At 40.8% G+C, this 7,786-nt stretch overlaps 1 long non-coding RNA gene across 1 annotated transcript in view; it reads right to left on the bottom strand.

The window, feature by feature from the left end:
• The window catches only part of LOC102470818 (uncharacterized), a 54,283-nt gene that overhangs the window by 31,973 nt on the left and 14,524 nt on the right, over positions 1-7,786 (bottom strand). The window contains exons 2-3 of the long non-coding RNA XR_001369496.2: positions 2,332-2,453; positions 850-952 (exon numbers count right to left, since the gene is read on the bottom strand). This is a non-coding gene — a long non-coding RNA (uncharacterized LOC102470818). The remainder of the gene's footprint in view (positions 1-849; positions 953-2,331; positions 2,454-7,786) is intronic.

The raw sequence follows: 7,786 nt of genomic DNA, 5'->3' as shown, positions 1-7,786 counted from the left end.
AATCCCTTTTCCTCCATTCTCTTCTTGGGATCTTGGGCATGCACGCACACAAACCTGGCGTGTTTTAAGACACCAGGTCTGGGACACGAACTGCGGTCGACCCCATGGGAGTCCAGTGACATAGCCATTATGCTAACTGCTGCTCTCCAGGTTCCATTCTGGTCCACCCTAAAAAGGCAGGCATGGTGGCACACACCTGTAATCCCAACTACTTAGGAGACTGAGGCAGTTAGACCCCTGTCTAAAAACACCCAACATGTGGATGCAGACACACACACACACACATACACACACCTCTCCCATGAAAAAATAGGCATGTGTTATATGGAAATGAGAATGGAGGTGAGAGAGAAAGTTAATTGAGCTACATGTTTTTAATTCCTTATTTTATTGTATTTTATTTATTTACTTATTTTTTTAAGTTTGCTATAGAGTAAATGTACTCACCAGAGAGACAGAGAGACAGAAGAGAAAGAGGAATAGTGAGAAAGTAAGCCACCAGATCCAGGACTTGAACTGTGGTCAGACATGAGGGAGTCCAGCACCCTAACCACCATGGCACTTCCTGGCCTCCTCTAATTGAGCTACTTTTAAACAACAAATTATTGCTTCCTTTATTTTTCATATTTGTGCTACCCTCTGGACTCTATCATGATGTAACATCCCAACAGTGCCTCAGAAAACAAAGTTAAACCAACTTGCTGTGTGCTACCCTCTGGACTCTATCATGATGTAATATCCCAACAGTGCCTTAGAAAACAAAGTTAAATCAAGTTGCTATTTGATATCGTCACAAACATGAAATAATATTAGCATGATCTTTCAGGTAGGAAGATGACACTGACTCACCATCCATAGAGATGAGCTTCACGTTGTTTTTCCATGGTGCAGATGTCTTGCTGATCTAGCCAATCCTCTTGCCAAAGCTCCCTGATAAACAACAGCTTTACATCTGCAAGACGAGTATTACCAGTGGTCACAAAAAATAACAAAATCAAATAATCATTATAGAAATGAAATCTATGCCTTTAATCCACTGCATTCCACTATACTTACATTACTATATACTGATGGGGAAAAAAAAACTGAAATATATAAATACCATATACAACTTATATTAAAAATTATATATGGGGCCAGCAGGTGGCATGGAGGTTAAAACACTGGATTCCACATGGCCAACTCCAAGGTTTGAGTCCCAGATGCAAAGGCTTGAAAAACATACCAGGTGCATATGCATGTGTACCCAAAATCCTAAGAGAAGACTGGAGAAGGAATTAGGACATGGAAAAATCCTAAGAGAAGACTGGAGAAGGAATTGGGACATGGACATTCCCCATGGGGAGTGATTTCTTACTTTCTCTCTCCACCCATGGGGGGTGATTTCTTACTTTCTCTCTCCGACTCTGGAAAGCACCTGTACCTTATAGCAAATGCTAAAAACAGAAAATAATTGTATGTGTATTTACTCAAATACATTCACTGTATTCTACATATCATCTATATATCACCAACATAATATGCATGTAATCAATTTGACCTCTGTTCCTATCCCTAACTAAAAATGTTCTCCACTGTCTTAGCTAAAACAAAGACTGCTTCTGACATATAAAATCAGAAGTGTATAATGGTAATGCACAAAACATGAAAGCATGCCAACTTCACATCCCTCATCACCAGTAGCAATAACGGAGGAAATTACAGAATATTTTTGTTAATGTTAGCAATATTCTCAATAGCATTAAACAGAGTATGACTATAGCCAAAATTACTTTGACATTTCCCAAAATTCAGAAACATACCTCCACTTTTCATGAAGAAAAAATACTTTCGTTACTAGCTACAGTGTTCACTCTTATTGATAAAAAGTCTTATAATAAAACAGCTATGGACTCCTGATACGGGATTTCATCAGTTCCTACTTGAGGCTCTGTCATAAGAATTGAGGAACTGATTAAATATTACTGCAAGGCATTGTTTACAAGTGTAAGTAAAATGAATGTTATGTACTTCTTTATTATTTAGGGGAATAAAAAATTAGATTAAAAACTGTTAAAAATCAATAAGAAGCACTTATCAACTAGATATAATTCAAATAAAATTGCAGTACTAAGTGCCTATCATGAGCAAGGCCCTGTTTGGGGTTATTATGAACAGGTATAAATTTAAAAAGGCATAGTACACGATATAAAATATATCCCAATATTGAAGTTATTGAGACATCCCTCTTTTAGTTCTCCATAGTTGTTTATGAAAACAAACAGCTACATTCTAATAACCCAGCTCCTGTGTAGAACAGAAAGGATAAAGTGAGAAAATAAAGCATCATACCGCGGTGTGGTAGTAACCACGGGGCTGAGGCTCCGGGGCACGTCTTGTAGGGAGAGGTAAGGAAGTTGGAATAGGAAGAGTGAGAACACCTGCCTCGACCTGTGAGGTAGGTCCACAGCCACCTGGAAACAAATACACTTTATTAACCTTCAGGCACTACACAAACCTTTCCAGTCACGATTCCGTTTTCATGGGTCGAACAGGGATTTTCTTCTAAATAATCCTTCCTTATATTCCTTATCACCATTTCCCTGCAACTAACCAAAATTGGTAGAAAAAAATCACATATGTATTTACATATAGAGCAGTCCTCCACTAGGCCACAAACTCCTGAAACTCCTCTTTGTTTTGGTTTCCAATTTCTACAGCGCCTAGCAGAGCATCTGAATAGCTCAGGGCAGTAAGGAAGGGATGAAAACTGGCCACTATAATCCCCTACAATCAATTCCTTAAGAGGTTTTACAGAAAGTGTTCATGATCCTAACAGAGCAAAAAGACTGGCTTAAAAGACTTCCAAGAGGAAATGTCATTTGCAATGAGTGCCAATGCTACGTAGCATCTGGACAAAGGGACAAGCAGAGAAAGGGTACTCTTAGTGGAGGGAAGAGATGAAAAATGATGGAGGTGAAGAAAGGTACAAACAATCTGAGAATTTCAAGTAGTGTTGAGAAAGGAGATGAGAAGACAAGGGCATGAGAAGGATTACAGACATGCCTCGTAAGCTCCAAAGTTGGACCTTAATCTTGAATAAAGGAGTTAAACCAAGAGAGTGAAGTGATCATTAGAAAGATCTTGACTGGGAAAAAAAAAAAAAAAAAAAGATCTTGACTGGGACCTGCAGGTGGCATGGTTGTTAAGGTGGTTGGATCCACATGGCCTACTGTATGGAGCAAGTCCTGGACCTGCTGGTTTGAAAAACAGACCAGTCCCCTGGGGGGCTGCTTTCTTACTTTCTCTTTCTTCTCTCTCTATATCTCTCTCCAGTAAGACATAATCAAAAAAAAAAAAAAATTGCTCGTTGGCCCCATGGCCTAGTAGAAAAGAGAGGTAAGTAAGTCCCACATAGTGAACACAGTTCAAATCCCAGCCCTGGTAGTGTGAAAAACATGCCTGCCTTGTGTGTATTCATGTTCCAAATACCAACAAGATGGAGGAATGGAAAAGGAATTGAGGCATGACCACACTACACTGGAGGGGTTCATTCTTCCTCATCTTCTCTCTTTCTCTGTTTCTCTGGCAATTAAAAAAATTAATACAAAGATTTGGGCCAGCAGGTGGCATAGTGGTTAAGGTAGTAGACTCCCACATGGCCTACCATGGTTTGAGTCCCAGACTAGGCAGCTCACTTTCTCACTTCCTCTATCTAGCTATCTCTATCTCTCTCTCTGGTGAGTTAATATGTCCTATAGCAAATTCAAAAACAATAATAATAAATAAAATTAAACAAATAATTTTTTTTCATTTTTTAAAAAATATTTTTAAAAATGGGCTGGCAGGTGACACGGTGGTTAAGGGTACTGGACTCCCATATGGTCACCTATAGTTAGAGCACCAGACCTGGTGACTTGCTTTCTCACTTTCCCTCTCTGTCTTCCTCACTCTGCCCCTCACTGGTCAAATAAAATAAAAAATAAAGTTAAATAAAATAATTTTTTTAAATTTTTTTGAAAAAAAAAGACAAAAAATGAAGGCAAAGGACTGAATCACACAAAGCCCACCTGCCTTGACCTAATGGTATGTAACATTAAGGTGACCCAACTCCTCACTAATGCTCATTAAGGCTGGTACCTGCTAGATATCAAATACAGATGCATATGCAGGGAGCGCCTGGACTCTGATTTATTTTAGGAAACTGTTTATTTGTTCCAATAGCAATGAAGAAACAAGGCAGGAATTTGACAAAAAGTATGTGAAGATGCCAAAATATTAATAATGACTAGTAGGGGTACAGGTCATGCTTTTCTTCTTCTTGGTATATTCCAACTTTTCTACATAATGAAATCAGAAATAAATTCTACGGCAACTCTTGGAAGGTTGATAGCTAAAACTGACATTATCCCTAAAGGGCCTGAACCAGGATTCCTGGTCCACATAACTGGCCCTGATGCCTCCCCTCACCACCACAGTTCACGACACATAAAATACGCCCTGCGTCAGAACCTTAACTCGTGTTCTTTGTTTCTGCAACATCCTGTCGCTCTGCACGCCTAGTCAAATCCCGACCTCACCAAAGCACCAGCTACACTCATCTCATATATGCATTACCTACTTCGTGCATTTTGATGACAGTCATTTTTATTTTATTGAAAACTATCCATGACAGTTCTCGAGTTTGTTCTTGCTAAAATTTTTTAAACATCCATTTATTTATTTATCTATTTATTCATTTATTTGCTGTGATTTTCAAGTCACCAGGCCTGGGTCTCAAACCACTCTTAGCCATGTGAAAATCCAACACCCCAACCACCATGCCGCTGGCTGACCTCCCCCCCCCCTAAAATTTTGTATAAGAACAAAATAATGCAAATGTCAGCCCTATTCCAAAACAAATATTCATACATGCTTTGATAAACTGCAAACCTTTGAATATAACCATTATGAAAGCATTTTCAAATCTACTATCTCAGAAAAAAAAGCCTACTATTATGTGTTTAATTGTATCCTCCCTCCCCCCCGAAAAAAAAAAGATATTGAATTCCTAACCTCCAGTTTCTATGAATGTGATCTTGTTTGGAAATAGGGTCTGTGCAAATAATGAATTAAGATGATGTCATTAGGGAGGGCCCTAATCCAATATGTTTCTTGTCCTTATAAAAAGGAAAATGTGGACACAGAGACAGACATTCACGGAGAGAGGACGCCATGTGAAGAAGAAGGCAGAGATTGGGGTGATGCATCTACAAGCCAAGGAAGGCCAAAAACTGCCAGCAGGACAAAGGCTTGGGACAGATCCTCCTCACTGACCTTAGGACCAACTCTGCTGATACCTTGCTTTCGGACATCTATCCTCCAGAACTGTGAGAAAACATATTTCTGTTGTTTAATCCTAGAAAAATAGTACACCTACTATGGGGAACTATGATATTTTTTTCTTTCCTGAAAGTCACTAAAAACAAAAACATCCTGAAGTAAGATTAGAAATCAGAAATTTAAGTTTCCTGATATTCATGTTTCAATCTAAGAGTAAATACACTATTTAATAGCTAAGCTAATCTAGTAGCAAAAAAACTCAAGAATAGACATGATTCATTCTATTAAGTACCATGTAGATAGCATCACATGATTGAACACTGGAGAATGTTTCATAGCTATTGGGCTATGAAAATAACATGAAGTTACATAGATACTCTTTGTTTTAGTAGAGAGTTGTTCTATGCATTTTTATATGCCTGTGAAAGTATAATTTGACCCATAATACCATCAAAAGGTAGCAAAAAGTGAGTTACTTGATAATGAACCATGACATCAGTATAGACCAGGGGTGAGCTCTGGCACGATACATACTTCAATTCAACCCCTTGCTCTACCACTCACTAGTTAGGGGACGTGAACAACCTCTAACCATGTTTGAGCCTCAAGTTCTTCATCAGTAAAATGGGAATTTTTACATTTTACATAAACATATTAAATAAGTAAAATGTGCTTATGATAAAATGATAATAGGGTCTTGTTATCTTATTAAAAGGAAAATTCATAAATTGAGGGTGTTTATACTTCCCTAGGGTAATATAATAATTAGGCAAGCTTATGTAATGAACAAAGCCTTGATAATGCATACTGTATATAAAAAATAATGCTTTCTGTTTATTCTTTATTATGAAATCCAGGACTTTTGGAATTTTTTTTTTTTTTTTGGAGAGGTTTTTGCTATAGGGCGCGTGCGCTTGCCAGACAGACAGAGAGAGACAGAGAGATAGAAAGCAGGAAATCACTCCCCAGGGGGGATGGCCACGCCGCAATCGCTTCTCCTCCATTCTCCTCTCGGGATCTTGGGCATGCACGCACACGCGCCCGGTGTGAGTTGAAGCCACCGGGTCCGGGACTCGAACCACGGTCGACTACAGGGGAGTCCAGCGACATAGCCCTTACGCTAACTGCTGGTCCCCAGGACTTTTGGAATTTTTTTTTTTTTTGGAGAGGTTTTTGCTATAGGGCGCGTGCGCTTGCCAGACAGACAGAGAGAGACAGAGAGATAGAAAGCAGGAAATCACTCCCCAGGGGGGATGGCCACGCCGCAATCGCTTCTCCTCCATTCTCCTCTCGGGATCTTGGGCATGCACGCACACGCGCCCGGTGTGAGTTGAAGCCACCGGGTCCGGGACTCGAACCACGGTCGACTACAGGGGAGTCCAGCGACATAGCCCTTACGCTAACTGCTGGTCCCCAGGACTTTTGGAATTTTTTTTTTTTTTGGAGAGGTTTTTGCTATAGGGCGCGTGCGCTTGCCAGACAGACAGAGAGAGACAGAGAGATAGAAAGCAGGAAATCACTCCCCAGGGGGGATGGCCACGCCGCAATCGCTTCTCCTCCATTCTCCTCTCGGGATCTTGGGCATGCACGCACACGCGCCCGGTGTGAGTTGAAGCCACCGGGTCCGGGACTCGAACCACGGTCGACTACAGGGGAGTCCAGCGACATAGCCCTTACGCTAACTGCTGGTCCCCAGGACTTTTGGAATTTTTTTTTTTTTTGGAGAGGTTTTTGCTATAGGGCGCGTGCGCTTGCCAGACAGACAGAGAGAGACAGAGAGATAGAAAGCAGGAAATCACTCCCCAGGGGGGATGGCCACGCCGCAATCGCTTCTCCTCCATTCTCCTCTCGGGATCTTGGGCATGCACGCACACGCGCCCGGTGTGAGTTGAAGCCACCGGGTCCGGGACTCGAACCACGGTCGACTACAGGGGAGTCCAGCGACATAGCCCTTACGCTAACTGCTGGTCCCCAGGACTTTTGGAATTTTAAAACTGTTAAAACTTAACCTTGGAACTGAAATACAAGTATGATTTATGTGTTTGGCTCTGTCATGGTTATCAGTTGGTATACATTTGTCAAAGTCCCACAATACTCTTACTCCCGGGGCCAGCAGGTGGCGTCATATTTAAGGGTGCTGGACTCCCACATGAGCAACCACAGTTCGAGTCCCAGACCTGGTGGCTTGCTTTCTCATTCTCTCTCTCTCTCTCTTTCTCTCTCCCTCTCTGGACAAATTAAACATAAATAAAGTTATAAATATTAAAAATATATATTCTTACTCCCTCAGATCACTAATCTTTAGGTAGTCCAGGCACCAGCAGGTAGAGTGGTAGTTGGGGCCCTGGACTCTCACATGGCTGACTGCAGTTTGAGTCCTGGATGTGGCAGCTTGCTTTCTCACTTTCCCACTCTGTCTCTCTCTGATGAGCACATATGCCCTATAGCAAATTTTAGAATAATAATAATAAAATTAAATAAATAA

Source organism: Tupaia chinensis, unplaced genomic scaffold, assembly GCF_000334495.1.
Source record: "Tupaia chinensis unplaced genomic scaffold, TupChi_1.0 Scaffold143642_1, whole genome shotgun sequence".
Lineage (NCBI taxonomy): Eukaryota > Metazoa > Chordata > Mammalia > Scandentia > Tupaiidae > Tupaia > Tupaia belangeri.
This window is presented reverse-complemented; position numbering and strand designations above follow the sequence as displayed.